The sequence below is a fragment of the Argopecten irradians genome, chromosome 1 (genome assembly GCF_041381155.1).
Source record: "Argopecten irradians isolate NY chromosome 1, Ai_NY, whole genome shotgun sequence".
In the NCBI taxonomy this organism is placed as follows: Eukaryota; Metazoa; Mollusca; class Bivalvia; order Pectinida; family Pectinidae; genus Argopecten; species Argopecten irradians.
In genome coordinates this window covers 68639190-68659891 of record NC_091134.1, presented here as the reverse complement: position 1 = coordinate 68659891, position 20702 = coordinate 68639190, and positions in this window count along the sequence as shown.

Below are 20702 nucleotides of genomic sequence, written 5' to 3'. Positions count from 1 at the left end.
CATCGTGCTGTTCATGTATTACTGTAACAGATACTGACCTACATCGTACTGTACACGTATTACTGTAACAGATACTGACCTACATCGTGCTGTACATGTATTACTGTAACAGATACTGACCTACATCGTGCTGTACATGTATTACTGTAACAGATACTGACTACATCGTACCTACACGTATTACGTAACAGATACTGACTACATCGTGCTGTACGTATTACTGTAACAGATACTGACCTACATCGTGCTGTACATGTATTACTGTAACAGATACTGACCTACATCGTGCTGTACATGTATTACTGTAACAGATACTGACCTACATCGTGCTGTTCATGTATTACTGTAACAGATACTGACCTACATCGTGCTGTACATGTATTACTGTAACAGATACTGACCTACATCGTGCTGTACATGTATTACTGTAACAGATACTGACCTACATCGTGCTGTACATGTATTACTGTAACAGATACTGACCTACATCGTGCTGTACATGTATTACTGTAACAGATACTGACCTACATCGTGCTGTTCATGTATTACTGTAACAGATACTGACCTACATCGTGCTGTACATGTATTACTGTAACAGATACTGACCTACATCGTGCTGTACTGTACACGTATTACTGTAACAGATACTGACCTACATCGTGCTGTACACGTATTACTGTAACAGATACTGACTGTACACGTATTACTGTAACAGATACTGACCTACATCGTGCTGTACATGTATTACTGTAACAGATACTGACCTACATCGTGCTGTACATGTATTACTGTAACATATACTGACCTACATCGTGCTGTACATGTATTACTGTAACAGATACTGACCTACATCGTGCTGTACATGTATTACTGTAACAGATACTGACCTACATTGTGCTGTACATGTATTACTGTAACATATACTGACCTACATCGTGCTGTACATGTATTACTGTAACATATACTGACCTACATCGTGCTGTTCATGTATTACTGTAACATATACTGACCTACATCGTGTTGTACATGTATTACTGTAACAGATACTGACCTACATCGTGCTGTTCATGTATTACTGTAACATATACTGACCTACATCGTGTACTGTAACAGATACTGACCTACATCGTGCTGTACATGTATTACTGTAACAGATACTGACCTACATCGTGCTGTTCATGTATTACTGTAACAGATACTGACCTACATCGTGCTGTACATGTATTACTGTAACAGATACTGACCTACATCGTGCTGTACATACTGTATACTGACTACATCGTGTGTCAATACTGTAACAGATACTGACCTACATCGTGCTGTACATGTATTACTGTAACAGATACTGACCTACATGTCAGTACTGTATCACGTGCATGTAACAGATACTGACCTACATCGTGCTGTACATGTATTACTGTAACAGATACTGACCTACATCGTGCTGTACATGTATTACTGTAACAGATACTGACCTACATCGTGCTGTTCATGTATTACTGTAACAGATACTGACCTACATCGTACTGTACACGTATTACTGTAACAGATACTGACCTACATCGTGCTGTACATGTATTACTGTAACAGATACTGACCTACATCGTGCTGTACATGTATTACTGTAACAGATACTGACCTACATCGTGCTGTTCATGTATTACTGTAACAGATACTGACCTACATCGTGCTGTACATGTATTACTGTAACAGATACTGACCTACATCGTGCTGTACATGTATTACTGTAACAGATACTGACCTACATCGTGCTGTTCATGTATTACTGTAACAGATACTGACCTACATCGTGCTGTACATGTATTACTGTAACAGATACTGACCTACATCGTGCTGTACATGTATTACTGTAACAGATACTGACCTACATCGTGCTGTACATGTATTACTGTAACAGATACTGACCTACATCGTGCTGTACATGTATTACTGTAACAGATACTGACCTACATCGTGCTGTACATGTATTACTGTAACAGATACTGACCTACATCGTGCTGTACATGTATTACTGTAACAGATACTGACCTACATCGTGTTGTACATGTATTACTGTAACAGATACTGACCTACATCGTGCTGTACATGTATTACTGTAACAGATACTGACCTACATCGTGCTGTACATGTATTACTGTAACAGATACTGACCTACATCGTACTGTACACGTATTACTGTAACAGATACTGACCTACATCGTGCTGTTCACGTATTACTGTAACAGATACTGACCTACATCGTGCTGTACATGTATTACTGTAACAGATACTGACCTACATCGTGCTGTACATGTATTACTGTAACAGATACTGACCTACATCGTGCTGTACATGTATTACTGTAACAGATACTGACCTACATCGTGCTGTACATGTATTACTGTAACAGATACTGACCTACATCGTGCTGTACATGTATTACTGTAACAGATACTGACCTACATCGTGCTGTACATGTATTACTGTAACAGATACTGACCTACATCGTGCTGTTCATGTATTACTGTAACAGATACTGACCTACATCGTGCTGTTCATGTATTACTGTAACAGATACTGACCTACATCGTGCTGTACATGTATTACTGTAACAGATACTGACCTACATCGTGCTGTACATGTATTACTGTAACAGATACTGACCTACATCGTGCTGTACATGTATTACTGTAACAGATACTGACCTACATCGTGCTGTACATGTATTACTGTAACAGATACTGACCTACATCGTGCTGTACATGTATTACTGTAACAGATACTGACCTACATCGTGCTGTACATGTATTACTTAAAGATACTGACCTACATCGTGCTGTACAGTATACTGTAACAGATACTGACCTACATCGTGCTGTACATGTATTACTGTAACAGATACTGACCTACATCGTGCTGTAGATGTATTACTGTAACAGATACTGACCTACATCGTGCTGTACATGTATTACTGTAACATATACTGACCTACATCGTGCTGTACATGTATTACTGTAACAGATACTGACCTACATCGTGCTGTACATGTATTACTGTAACAGATACTGACCTACATCGTGTGCTGTACATGTATTACTGTAACAGATACTGACCTACATCGTGCTGTACACATGTATTACTGTAACAGATACTGACCTACATCGTGCTGTTCATGTATTACTGTAACAGATACTGACCTACATCGTGCTGTACATGTATTACTGTAACAGATACTGACCTACATCGTGCTGTACATGTATTACTGTAACAGATACTGACCTACATCGTGCTGTACATGTATTACTGTAACAGATACTGACCTACATCGTGCTGTACATGTATTACTGTAACAGATACTGACCTACATCGTGCTGTACATGTATTACTGTAACAGATACTGACCTACATCGTGCTGTACATGTATTACTGTAACAGATACTGACCTACATCGTGCTGTTCATGTATTACTGTAACAGATACTGACCTACATCGTGCTGTACATGTATTACTGTAACAGATACTGACCTACATCGTGCTGTACATGTATTACTGTAACAGATACTGACCTACATCGTGCTGTACATGTATTACTGTAACAGATACTGACCTACATCGTGCTGTTCATGTATTACTGTAACATGTATATTACTGTAACAGATACTGACCTACATCGTGCTGTACATGTATTACTGTAACAGATACTGACCTACATCGTGCTGTACATGTATTACTGTAACAGATACTGACCTACATCGTGCTGTACATGTATTACTGTAACAGATACTGACCTACATCGTGCTGTACATGTATTACTGTAACAGATACTGACCTACATCGTGCTGTACATGTATTACTGTAACAGATACTGACCTACATCGTGCTGTACATGTATTACTGTAACAGATACTGACCTACATCGTGCTGTCATGTATTACATGTATTACTGTAACAGATACTGACCTACATCGTGCTGTACATGTATTACTGTAACAGATACTGACCTACATCGTGCTGTACATGTATTACTGTAACAGATACTGACCTACATCGTGCTGTACATGTATTACTGTAACAGATACTGACCTACATCGTGCTGTACATGTATTACTGTAACAGATACTGACCTACATCGTGCTGTACATGTATTACTGTAACAGATACTGACCTACATCGTGCTGTACATGTATTACTGTAACAGATACTGACCTACATCGTGCTGTACATGTATTACTGTAACAGATACTGACCCACATCGTGCTATAGACGTATCACTGTAACAGATACTGACCTACATCGTACTGTACACGTATTACTGTAACAGATACTGACCTACATCGTGCTGTACATGTATTACTGTAACAGATACTGACCTACATCGTGCTGTACATGTATTACTGTAACAGATACTGACCTACATCGTGCTGTACATGTATTACTGTAACAGATACTGACCTACATCGTGCTGTTCATGTATTACTGTAACAGATACTGACCTACATCGTGCTGTTCATGTATTACTGTAACAGATACTGACCTACATCGTGCTGTACATGTATTACTGTAACAGATACTGACCTACATCGTGCTGTACATGTATTACTGTAACAGATACTGACCTACATCGTGCTGTACATGTATTACTGTAACAGATACTGACCTACATCGTGCTGTACATGTATTACTGTAACAGATACTGACCTACATCGTGCTGTACATGTATTACTGTAACAGATACTGACCTACATCGTGCTGTTCACGTATTACTGTAACAGATACTGACCTACATCGTACTGTACACGTATTACTGTAACAGATACTGACCTACATCGTGCTGTACATGTATTACTGTAACAGATACTGACCTACATCGTACTGTACACGTATTACTGTAACAGATACTGACCTACATCGTACTGTACACGTATTACTGTAACAGATACTGACCTACATCGTGCTGTACATGTATTACTGTAACAGATACTGACCTACATCGTACTGTACACGTATTACTGTAACAGATACTGACCTACATCGTGCTGTACATGTATTACTGTAACAGATACTGACCTACATCGTGCTGTACATGTATTACTGTAACAGATACTGACCTACATCGTGCTGTACATGTATTACTGTAACAGATACTGACCTACATCGTTGTACATGTATTACTGTAACAGATACTGACCTACATCGTGTGTCATGTATTACTGTAACAGATACTGACCTACATCGTGCTGTACATGTATTACTGTAACAGATACTGACCTACATCGTGCTGTACATGTATTACTGTAACAGATACTGACCTACATCGTGCTGTACATGTATTACTGTAACAGATACTGACCTACATCGTGCTGTACATGTATTACTGTAACAGATACTGACCTACATCGTGCTGTACATGTATTACTGTAACAGATACTGACCTACATCGTGCTGTACATGTATTACTGTAACAGATACTGACCTACATCGTGCTGTAAACACGTATTACTGTAACAGATACTGACCTACATCGTACTGTACACGTATTACTGTAACAGATACTGACCTACATCGTGCTGTACATGTATTACTGTAACAGATACTGACCTACATCGTGCTGTACATGTATTACTGTAACAGATACTGACCTACATCGTGCTGTTCATGTATTACTGTAACAGATACTGACCTACATCGTGCTGTACATGTATTACTGTAACAGATACTGACCTACATCGTGCTGTACATGTATTACTGTAACAGATACTGACCTACATCGTGCTGTACATGTATTACTGTAACAGATACTGACCTACATCTACTGTGACTGTGCTGTACATGTATTACTGTAACAGATACTGACCTACATCGTGCTGTTCATGTATTACTGTAACAGATACTGACCTACATCGTGCTGTACATGTATTACTGTAACAGATACTGACCTACATCGTGCTGTTCATGTATTACTGTAACATATACTGACCTACATCGTGCTGTACATGTATTACTGTAACAGATACTGACCTACATCGTGCTGTTCATGTATTACTGTAACAGATACTGACCTACATCGTGCTGTACATGTATTACTGTAACAGATACTGACCTACATCGTGCTGTACATGTATTACTGTAACAGATACTGACCTACATCGTGCTGTACATGTATTACTGTAACAGATACTGACCTACATCGTGCTGTACATGTATTACTGTAACAGATACTGACCTACATCGTGCTGTACATGTATTACTGTAACAGATACTGACCTACATCGTGCTGTACATGTATTACTGTAACAGATACTGACCTACATCGTGCTGTTCATGTATTACTGTAACAGATACTGACCTACATCGTGCTGTACATGTATTACTGTAACAGATACTGACCTACATCGTGCTGTACATGTATTACTGTAACAGATACTGACCTACATCGTACTGTACACGTATTACTGTAACAGATACTGACCTACATCGTGCTGTTCATGTATTACTGTAACAGATACTGACCTACATCGTGCTGTACATGTATTACTGTAACAGATACTGACCTACATCGTGCTGTACATGTATTACTGTAACAGATACTGACCTAACATCGTGCTGTACATTACATGTATTACTATAACATATACTGACCTACATCGTGCTGTACATGTATTACTGTAACATATACTGACCTACATCGTGCTGTAGATGTATTACTGTAACAGATACTGACCTACATCATGCTGTATATGTATTACTGTAACAGATACTGACCTACATCGTGCTGTACACGTATTACTGTAACAGATACTGACCTACATCGTGCTGTACATGTATTACTGTAACAGATACTGACCTACATCGTGCTGTACATGTATTACTGTAACAGATACTGACCTACATCGTGCTGTACATGTATTACTGTAACAGATACTGACCTACATCGTGCTGTTCATGTATTACTGTAACAGATACTGACCTACATCGTGCTGTACATGTATTACTGTAACAGATACTGACCTACATCGTGCTGTACATGTATTACTGTAACAGATACTGACCTACATCGTACTGTACACGTATTACTGTAACAGATACTGACCTACATCGTACTGTACACGTATTACTGTAACAGATACTGACCTACATCGTGCTGTACACGTATTACTGTAACAGATACTGACCTACATCGTGCTGTACATGTATTACTGTAACATATACTTATCTATATCGTGCTGTACATGTATTACTGTAACAGATACTGACCTACATCGTGCTGTACATGTATTACTGTAACAGATACTGACCTACATCGTGCTGTACATGTATTACTGTAACAGATACTGACCTACATCGTGCTGTACATGTATTACTGTAACAGATACTGACCTACATCGTGCTGTACATGTATTACTGTAACAGATACTGACCTACATCGTGCTGTACATGTATTACTGTAACAGATACTGACCTACATCGTGCTGTACATGTATTACTGTAACAGATACTGACCTACATCGTGCTGTACATGTATTACTGTAACAGATACTGACCTACATCGTGCTGTACATGTATTACTGTAACAGATACTGACCTACATCGTGCTGTACATGTATTACTGTAACAGATACTGACCTACATCGTGCTGTACATGTATTACTGTAACAGATACTGACCTACATCGTGCTGTTCATGTATTACTGTAACAGATACTGACCTACATCGTACTGTACACGTATTACTGTAACAGATACTGACCTACATCGTGCTGTACATGTATTACTGTAACAGATACTGACCTACATCGTGCTGTTCATGTATTACTGTAACAGATACTGACCTACATCGTGCTGTTCATGTATTACTGTAACAGATACTGACCTACATCGTGCTGTTCATGTATTACTGTAACAGATACTGACCTACATCGTGCTGTACATGTATTACTGTAACAGATACTGACCTACATCGTGCTGTACATGTATTACTGTAACAGATACTGACCTACATCGTGCTGTACATGTATTACTGTAACAGATACTGACCTACATCGTGCTGTACATGTATTACTGTAACAGATACTGACCTACATCGTGCTGTACATGTATTACTGTAACAGATACTGACCTACATCGTGCTGTACATGTATTACTGTAACAGATACTGACCTACATCGTGCTGTACATGTATTACTGTAACAGATACTGACCTACATCGTGCTGTACATGTATTACTGTAACAGATACTGACCTACATCGTGCTGTACATGTATTACTGTAACAGATACTGACCTACATCGTGCTGTTCATGTATTACTGTAACAGATACTGACCTACATCGTGCTGTACATGTATTACTGTAACAGATACTGACCTACATCGTGCTGTACATGTATTACTGTAACAGATACTGACCTACATCGTGCTGTACATGTATTACTGTAACAGATACTGACCTACATCGTGCTGTACATGTATTACTGTAACAGATACTGACCTACATCGTGCTGTACATGTATTACTGTAACAGATACTGACCTACATCGTGCTGTACATGTATTACTGTAACAGATACTGACCTACATCGTGCTGTACATGTATTACTGTAACAGATACTGACCTACATCGTGCTGTACATGTATTACTGTAACAGATACTGACCTACATCGTGCTGTACACGTATTACTGTAACAGATACTGACCTACATCGTGCTGTACATGTATTACTGTAACAGATACTGACCTACATCGTGCTGTACATGTATTACTGTAACAGATACTGACCTACATCGTGCTGTACATGTATTACTGTAACAGATACTGACCTACATCGTGCTGTACACGTATTACTGTAACAGATACTGACCTAATCGTCTGTCACTGTAACAGATACTGACCTACATCGTGTGTACATGTATTACTGTAACAGATACTGACCTACATCGTGCTGTACATGTATTACTGTAACAGATACTGACCTACATCGTGCTGTACATGTATTACTGTAACAGATACTGACCTACATCGTGCTGTACATGTATTACTGTAACAGATACTGACCTACATCGTGCTGTACATGTATTACTGTAACAGATACTGACCTACATCGTGCTGTACATGTATTACTGTAACAGATACTGACCTACATCGTGCTGTACATGTATTACTGTAACAGATACTGACCTACATCGTGCTGTACATGTATTACTGTAACAGATACTGACCTACATCGTGCTGTACATGTATTACTGTAACAGATACTGACCTACATCGTGCTGTTCATGTATTACTGTAACAGATACTGACCTACATCGTGCTGTACATGTATTACTGTAACAGATACTGACCTACATCGTGCTGTACATGTATTACTGTAACAGATACTGACCTACATCGTGCTGTTCATGTATTACTGTAACAGATACTGACCTACATCGTGCTGTTCATGTATTACTGTAACAGATACTGACCTACATCGTGCTGTACATGTATTACTGTAACAGATACTGACCTACATCGTGCTGTACATGTATTACTGTAACAGATACTGACCTACATCGTGCTGTTCACGTATTACTGTAACAGATACTGACCTACATCGTGCTGTTCACGTATTACTGTAACAGATACTGACCTTCATCGTGCTGTACATGTATTACTGTAACAGATACTGACCTACATCGTGCTGTACATGTATTACTGTAACAGATACTGACCTACATCGTGCTGTACATGTATTACTGTAACAGATACTGACCTACATCGTGCTGTACATGTATTACTGTAACAGATACTGACCTACATCGTGCTAAAGACATGTATCACTGTAACAGATACTGACCTACATCGTGCTGTACACGTACATTACTGTAACAGATACTGACCTACATCGTGCTGTTCATGTATTACTGTAACAGATACTGACCTACATCGTGCTGTACATGTATTACTGTAACAGATACTGACCTACATCGTGCTGTACATGTATTACTGTAACAGATACTGACCTACATCGTGCTGTTCATGTATTACTGTAACAGATACTGACCTACATCGTGCTGTACATGTATTACTGTAACAGATACTGACCTACATCGTGCTGTACACGTATCACTGACCTACATCGTGCTGATCATGCGTACTTACTGTAACATATACGGACCCTACATGTGCTGTACAACGTATTACTGTAACAGATACTGACCTACATCGTGCTGTTCACGTATTACTGTAACAGATACTGACCTACATCGTGCTGTACATGTATTACTGTAACAGATACTGACCTACATCGTGCTGTACATGTATTACTGTAACAGATACTGACCTACATCGTGCTGTACATGTATTACTGTAACAGATACTGACCTACATCGTGCTGTACATGTATTACTGTAACAGATACTGACCTACATCGTGCTGTTCACGTATTACTGTAACAGATACTGACCTTCATCGTGCTGTACATGTATTACTGTAACAGATACTGACCTACATCGTGCTGTACATGTATTACTGTAACAGATACTGACCCACATCGTGCTATAGACGTATCACTGTAACAAATACTGACCTACATCGTGCTGTTCACGTATTACTGTAACAGATACTGACCTACATCGTGCTGTACATGTATTACTGTAACAGATACTGACCTACATCGTACTGTACACGTATTACTGTAACAGATACTGACCTACATCGTGCTGTACATGTATTACTGTAACAGATACTGACCTACATCGTGCTGTACATGTATTACTGTAACAGATACTGACCTACATCGTGCTGTACATGTATTACTGTAACAGATACTGACCTACATCGTGCTGTTCATGTATTACTGTAACAGATACTGACCTACATCGTACTGTACACGTATTACTGTAACAGATACTGACCTACATCGTGCTGTTCATGTATTACTGTAACAGATACTGACCTACATCATGCTGTACATGTATTACTGTAACAGATACTGACCTACATCGTGCTGTACACGGTATTACTGTAACAGATACTGACCTACATCGTGATAGATGATTGGTAGTTGGGTTAGGGTATGATAGGAAGGATGTATGAGGTATGGTAATTGGTGGGGTATTTTGTTTGTATATAGGATAAGGAATTATGATGGATGTTAGATGGTGTGGTATTTGTTTAAGTAGGTAATGTATAAGAAGGATGTATGAGTATGTATAGATTGGGGTAGTTGGGGTTAGTATATATAGGAAGGATGTATAGGTATGGTAGAGTGGGGTAGTTGGGGTTAGTATATATAAGTAAGGATGTATGAGGTATGGTAGATTGGGGTAGTTGGGTTAGGAGGTATATAAGGATGTATGAGGAAGGTAAGGATGTATGGGTAGTTTGGGTTAGTATAGGAAGGTGTAGTGTAGGGTATGGTAGAGTATATAGTTGGAATGTATATAGGAAGGTATGTATGATGTAATAGTTGGGTTTGGTTAGTATTATAGGAAGATTTATGTATGTTAGACAGTCATAATAGTGGGAGGTTATTATACTTGGATAGGGAATAAAGATGAGTATATTTAGAGTAAAGTGGTTGTCATACAGCTGACATTACTCTATTGGACTAATGTTAACGACACACGTCCGTCATACAGCTGACATTACTCTATTGGACTAATGTTAACGACACACACGTCCGTCATACAGCTGACATTACTCTATTGGACTAATGTTAACGACACACACGTCCGTCATACAGCTGACATTACTCTATTGGACTAATGTTAACGACACACACGTCCGTCATACAGCTGACATTACTCTATTGGACTAATGTTAACGACACACACGTCCGTCATACAGCTGACATTACTCTATTGGACTAATGTTAACGACACACGTCCGTCATTACAGCTGACATTACTCTATTGGACTAATGTTTACGACACACACGTCCGTCATACAGCTGACATTACTCTATTGGACTAATGTTGACGACACACACGTCCGTCATACAGCTGGCATTACTCTATTGGACTAATGTTAACGACACACGTCCGTCATACAGCTGACATTACTCTATTGGACTAATGTTACGACACACACGTCCGTCATACAGCTGACATTACTCTATTGGACTAATGTTAACGACACACGTCCGTCATACAGCTGACATTACTCTATTGACTAATGTTAACGACACACGTCGTCATACAGCTGACATTACTCTATTGGACTAATGTTAACGACACACACGTCCGTCATACAGCTGACATTACTCTATTGGACTAATGTTAACGACACACACGTCCGTCATACAGCTGACATTACTCTATTGGACTAATGTTAACGACACACACGTCCGTCATACAGCTGACATTACTCTATTGGACTAATGTTAACGACACACACGTCCGTCATACAGCTGACATTACTCTATTGGACTAATGTTACGTTAACGACACACACGTCCGTCATACAGCTGACATTACTCTATTGGACTAATGTTAACGACACACACGTCCGTCATACAGCTGACATTACTCTATTGGACTAATGTTAACGACACACACGTCCGTCATACAGCTGACATTACTCTATTGGACTATTGTTAACGACACACACACGTCCGTCATACAGCTGACATTACTCTATTGGACTATTGTTAACGACACACACGTCCGTCATACAGCTGACATTACTCTATTGGACTAATGTTAACGACACACGTCCGTCATACAGCTGACATTACTCTATTGGACTAATGTTAACGACACACACGTCCGTCATACAGCTGACATTACTCTATTTGACTAATGTTTACGTCACACGTCCGTCATACAGCTGACATTACTCTATTTGACTAATGTTTACGTCACACGTCCGTCATACAGCTGTCATTACTCTATTGTACTATTGTAAACGACACACACGTCCGTCATACAGCTGACATTACTCTATTGGACTAATGTTAACGACACACACGTCCGTCATACAGCTGACATTACTCTATTGGACTATTGTTAACGACACACACGTCCGTCATACAGCTGACATTACTCTATTGGACTAATGTTAACGACACACACGTCCGTCATACAGCTGACATTACTCTATTGGACTAATGTTAACGACACACACGTCCGTCATACAGCTGACATTACTCTATTGGACTAATGTTAACGACACACACGTCCGTCATACAGCTGACATTACTCTATTGGACTAATGTTAACGACACACACGTCCGTCATACAGCTGACATTACTCTATTGGACTAATGTTAACGACACACACGTCCGTCATATACAGCTGACATTACTCTATTGGACTAATGTTAACGACACACACGTCCGTCATACAATTGACATTACTCTATTGGACTATTGTTAACGACACACACACGTCCGTCATACAGCTGACATTACTCTATTGGACTAATGTTAACGACACACACGTCCGTCATACAGCTGACATTACTCTATTGGACTATTGTAAACGACACACACGTCCGTCATACAGCTGACATTACTCTATTGGACTAATGTTAACGACACACACGTCCGTCATACAGCTGACATTACTCTATTGGACTAATGTTAACGACACACACGTCCGTCATACAGCTGACATTACTCTATTGGACTAATGTTGACGACACACACGTCCGTCATACAGCTGACATTACTCTATTGGACTAATGTTAACGACACACACGTCCGTCATACAGCTGACATTACTCTATTGGACTAATGTTAACGACACACACGTCCGTCATACAGCTGACATTACTCTATTGGACTAATGTTAACGACACACGTCCGTCATACAGCTGACATTACTCTATTGGACTAATGTTAACGACACACGTCCGTCATACAGCTGACATTACTCTATTGGACTAATGTTAACGACACACGTCCGTCATACAGCTGACATTACTCTATTGGACTAATGTTTACGTCACACACGTCCGTCATACAGCTGACATTACTCTATTGGACTAATGTTAACGACACACACGTCCGTCATACAGCTGACATTACTCTATTGGACTAATGTTAACGACACACACGTCCGTCATACAGCTGACATTACTCTATTGGACTATTGTTAACGACACACACGTCCGTCATACAGCTGACATTACTCTATTGGACTATTGTTAACGACACACGTCCGTCATACAGCTGACATTACTCTATTGGACTAATGTTAACGACACACACGTCCGTCATACAGCTGACATTACTCTATTGGACTAATGTTAACGACACACACGTCCGTCATACAGCTGACATTACTCTATTGGACTAATGTTAACGACACACACGTCCGTCATACAGCTGACATTACTCTATTGGACTAATGTTAACGACACACACGTCCGTCAATACAGCTGACATTACTCTATTGGACTAATGTTGACGACACACACGTCCGTCATACAGCTGACATTACTCTATTGGACTAATGTTTACGTCACACGTCCGTCATACAGCTGACATTACTCTATTGGACTAATGTTGACGACACACACGTCCGTCATACAGCTGACATTACTCTATTGGACTAATGTTAACGACACACACGTCCGTCATACAGCTGACATTACTCTATTGGACTAATGTTGACGACACACACGTCCGTCATACAGCTGACATTACTCTATTGGACTAATGTTAACGACACACACGTCCGTCATACAGCTGACATTACTCTATTGGACTAATGTTAACGACACACACGTCCGTCATACAGCTGACATTACTCTATTGGACTAATGTTTACGTTAACGACACACACGTCCGTCATACAGCTGACATTACTCTATTGGACTATTGTTAACGACACACACGTCCGTCATACAGCTGACATTACTCTATTGGACTAATGTTAACGACGACACACGTCCGTCATACAGCTGACATTACTCTATTGGACTAATGTTAACGACACACACGTCCGTCATACAATTGACATTACTCTATTGGACTATTGTTAACGACACACACACGTCCGTCATACAGCTGACATTACTCTATTGGACTATTGTTAACGACACACACGTCCGTCATACAGCTGACATTACTCTATTGGACTATTGTAAACGACACACACGTCCGTCATACAGCTGACATTACTCTATTGGACTAATGTTAACGACACACACGTCCGTCATACAGCTGACATTACTCTATTGGACTAATGTTAACGACACACACGTCCGTCATACAGCTGACATTACTCTATTGGACTAATGTTAACGACACACACGTCCGTCATACAGCTGACATTACTCTATTGGACTAATGTTAACGACACACACGTCCGTCATACAATTGACATTACTCTATTGGACTATTGTTAACGACACACACACGTCCGTCATACAGCTGACATTACTCTATTGGACTAATGTTGACGACACACACGTCCGTCATACAGCTGACATTACTCTATTGGACTAATGTTAACGACACACACGTCCGTCATACAGCTGACATTACTCTATTGGACTAATGTTAACGACACACACGTCCGTCATACAGCTGACATTACTCTATTAGACTAATGTTAACGACACACACGTCCGTCATACAGCTGACATTACTCTATTGGACTAATGTTAACGACACACACGTCCGTCATACAGCTGACATTACTCTATTGGACTAATGTTAACGACACACACGTCCGTCATACAGCTGACATTACTCTATTGGACTAATGTTAACGACACACACGTCCGTCATACAGCTGACATTACTCTATTGGACTAATGTTAACGACACACGTCCGTCATACAGCTGACATTACTCTATTGGACTAATGTTAACGACACACACGTCCGTCATACAGCTGACATTACTCTATTCGACTAATGTTAACGACACACACGTCCGTCATACAGCTGACATTACTCTATTGGACTAATGTTAACGACACACGTCCGTCATACAGCTGACATTACTCTATTGGACTAATGTTAACGACACACACGTCCGTCATACAGCTGACATACTCTATTAAGTAAACGTTCATACAGCTACATTACTCTATTGGACTAATGTTAACGACACACACGTCCGTCATACAGCTGACATTACTCTATTGGACTAATGTTAACGACACACACGTCCGTCATACAGCTGGCATTACTCTATTGGACTAATGTTAACGACACACACGTCCGTCATACAGCTGACATTACTCTATTGGACTAATGTTAACGACACACACGTCCGTCATACAGCTGGCATTACTCTATTGGACTAATGTTAACGACACACACGTCCGTCATACAGCTGACATTACTCTATTGGACTAATGTTAACGACACACACGTCCGTCATACAGCTGACATTACTCTATTGGACTAATGTTAACGACACACACGTCCGTCATACAGCTGACATTACTCTATTGGACTAATGTTAACGACACACACGTCCGTCATACAGCTGACATTACTCTATTGGACTAATGTTAACGACACACACGTCCGTCATACAGCTGACATTACTCTATTGGACTAATGTTAACGACACACACGTCCGTCATACAGCTGACATTACTCTATTGGACTAATGTTAACGACACACACGTCCGTCATACAGCTGACATTACTCTATTGGACTAATGTTAACGACACACACGTCCGTCATACAGCTGACATTACTCTATTGGACTAATGTTTACGTCACACGTCCGTCATACAGCTGACATTACTCTATTGGACTAATGTTAACGACACACACGTCCGTCATACAGCTGACATTACTCTATTGGACTAATGTTAACGACACACACGTCCGTCATACAGCTGACATTACTCTATTGGACTAATGTTAACGACACACGTCCGTCATACAGCTGACATTACTCTATTGGACTAATGTTAACGACACACACGTCCGTCATACAGCTGACATTACTCTATTGGACTATTGTTAACGACACACACACGTCCGTCATACAGCTGACATTACTCTATTGGACTAATGTTAACGACACACGTCCGTCATACAGCTGACATTACTCTATTGGACTAATGTTAACGACACACACGTCCGTCATACAGCTGACATTACTCTATTGGACTAATGTTAACGACACACACGTCCGTCATACAGCTGACATTACTCTATTGGACTAATGTTAACGACACACACGTCCGTCATACAGCTGACATTACTCTATTGGACTAATGTTAACGACACACACGTCCGTCATACAGCTGACATTACTCTATTGGACTAATGTTAACGACACACACGTCCGTCATACAGCTGACATTACTCTATTGGACTAATGTTAACGACACACACGTCCGTCATACAGCTGACATTACTCTATTGGACTAATGTTAACGACACACACGTCCGTCATACAATTGACATTACTCTATTGGACTATTGCTAACGACACACACACGTCCGTCATACAGCTGACATTACTCTATTGGACTATTGTTAACGACACACACGTCCGTCATACAGCTGACATTACTCTATTGGACTAATGTTAACGACACACACGTCCGTCATACAGCTGACATTACTCTATTGGACTAATGTTAACGACACACGTCCGTCATACAGCTGACATTACTCTATTGGACTAATGTTAACGACACACGTCCGTCATACAGCTGACATTACTCTATTGGACTAATGTTAACGACACACGTCCGTCATACAGCTGACATTACTCTATTGGACTAATGTTGACGACACACGTCCGTCATACAGCTGACATTACTCTATTGGACTAATGTTGACGACACACACGTCCGTCATACAGCTGACATTACTCTATTGGACTAATGTTAACGACACACGTCCGATGACACGTCCGTCATACAATTGACATTACTCTATTGGACTATTGTTAACGACACACACACGTCCGTCATACAGCTGACATTACTCTATTGGACTATTGTTAACGACACACACGTCCGTCATACAGCTGACATTACTCTATTGGACTAATGTTAACGACACACACGTCCGTCATACAGCTGACATTACTCTATTGGACTAATGTTAACGACACACACGTCCGTCATACAGCTGGCATTACTCTATTGGACTAATGTTAACGACACACACGTCCGTCATACAGCTGGCATTACTCTATTGGACTAATGTTGACGACACACACGTCCGTCATACAGCTGACATTACTCTATTGGACTAATGTTAACGACACACACGTCCGTCATACAGCTGACATTACTCTATTGGACTAATGTTAACGACACAACGTCCGTCATACAGCTGACATTACTCTATTGGACTAATGTTAACGACACACACGTCCGTCATACAGCTGACATTACTCTATTTGACTAATGTTAACGACACACGTCCGTCATACAGCTGACATTACTCTATTGGACTAATGTTAACGACACACACGTCCGTCATACAGCTGACATTACTCTATTGGACTAATGTTAACGACACACACGTCCGTCATACAGCTGACATTACTCTATTGGACTAATGTTAACGACACACACGTCCGTCATATAGCTGACATTACTCTATTGGACTAATGTTAACGTTAACGACACACACGTCCGTCATACAGCTGACATTACTCTATTGGACTATTGTTAACGACACACACGTCCGTCATACAGCTGACATTACTCTATTGGACTAATGTTAACGACACACACGTCCGTCATACAGCTGACATTACTCTATTGGACTAATGTTAACGACACACACGTCCGTCATACAGCTGACATTACTCTATTTGACTAATGTTTACGTCACACGTCCGTCATACAGCTGACATTACTCTATTGACTAATGTTAACGACACACACGTCCGTCATACAGCTGACATTACTCTATTGGACTAATGTTAACGACACACACGTCCGTCATACAGCTGACATTACTCTATTGGACTAATGTTAACGACACACACGTCCGTCATACAGCTGACATTACTCTATTGGACTAATGTTAACGACACACACACGTCCGTCATACAGCTGACATTACTCTATTGGACTAATGTTAACGACACACGTCCGTCATACAGCTGACATTACTCTATTGGACTAATGTTAACGACACACACGTCCGTCATACAGCTGACATTACTCTATTGGACTAATGTTAACGACACACACGTCCGTCATACAATTGACATTACTCTATTGGACTATTGCTAACGACACACACACGTCCGTCATACAGCTGACATTACTCTATTGGACTATTGTTAACGACACACACGTCCGTCATACAGCTGACATTACTCTATTGGACTAATGTTAACGACACACACGTCCGTCATACAGCTGACATTACTCTATTGGACTAATGTTAACGACACACACGTCCGTCATATAGCTGACATTACTCTATTGGACTAATGTTAACGTTAACGACACACACGTCCGTCATACAGCTGACATTACTCTATTGGACTAATGTTAACGACACACACGTCCGTCATACAGCTGACATTACTCTATTGGACTAATGTTAACGACACACACGTCCGTCATACAGCTGACATTACTCTATTGGACTAATGTTAACGACACACGTCCGTCATACAGCTGACATTACTCTATTGGACTAATGTTAACGACACACACGTCCGTCATACAGCTGACATTACTCTATTGGACTAATGTTAACGACACACACGTCCGTCATACAGCTGACATTACTCTATTGGACTAATGTTAACGACACACACGTCCGTCATACAGCTGACATTACTCTATTGGACTAATGTTTACGTCACACGTCCGTCATACAGCTGACATTACTCTATTGGACTAATGTTAACGACACACACGTCCGTCATACAGCTGACATTACTCTATTGGACTAATGTTAACGACACACACGTCCGTCATACAGCTGACATTACTCTATTGGACTAATGTTAACGACACACGTCCGTCATACAGCTGACATTACTCTATTGGACTAATGTTAACGACACACGTCCGTCATACAGCTGACATTACTCTATTGGACTAATGTTAACGACACACACGTCCGTCATACAGCTGACATTACTCTATTGGACTAATGTTAACGACACACACGTCCGTCATACAGCTGACATTACTCTATTGGACTAATGTTAACGACACACACGTCCGTCATACAGCTGACATTACTCTATTGGACTAATGTTAACGACACACACGTCCGTCATACAGCTGACATTACTCTATTGGACTAATGTTAACGACACACACGTCCGTCATACAGCTGACATTACTCTATTGGACTAATGTTAACGACACACGTCCGTCATACAGCTGACATTACTCTATTGGACTAATGTTAACGACACACACGTCCGTCATACAGCTGACATTACTCTATTGGACTAATGTTAACGACACACACGTCCGTCATACAGCTGACATTACTCTATTGGACTAATGTTAACGACACACACGTCCGTCATACAGCTGACATTACTCTATTGGACTATTGTAAACGACACACACGTCCGTCATACAGCTGACATTACTCTATTGGACTAATGTTAACGACACACACGTCCGTCATACAGCTGACATTACTCTATTGGACTAATGTTAACGACACACACGTCCGTCACAGTCATACAGCTGGAACATTACTCTATTGGACTAATGTTAACGACACACACGTCCGTCATACAGCTGACATTACTCTATTGGACTAATGTTACGACACACACGTCCGTCATACAGCTGACATT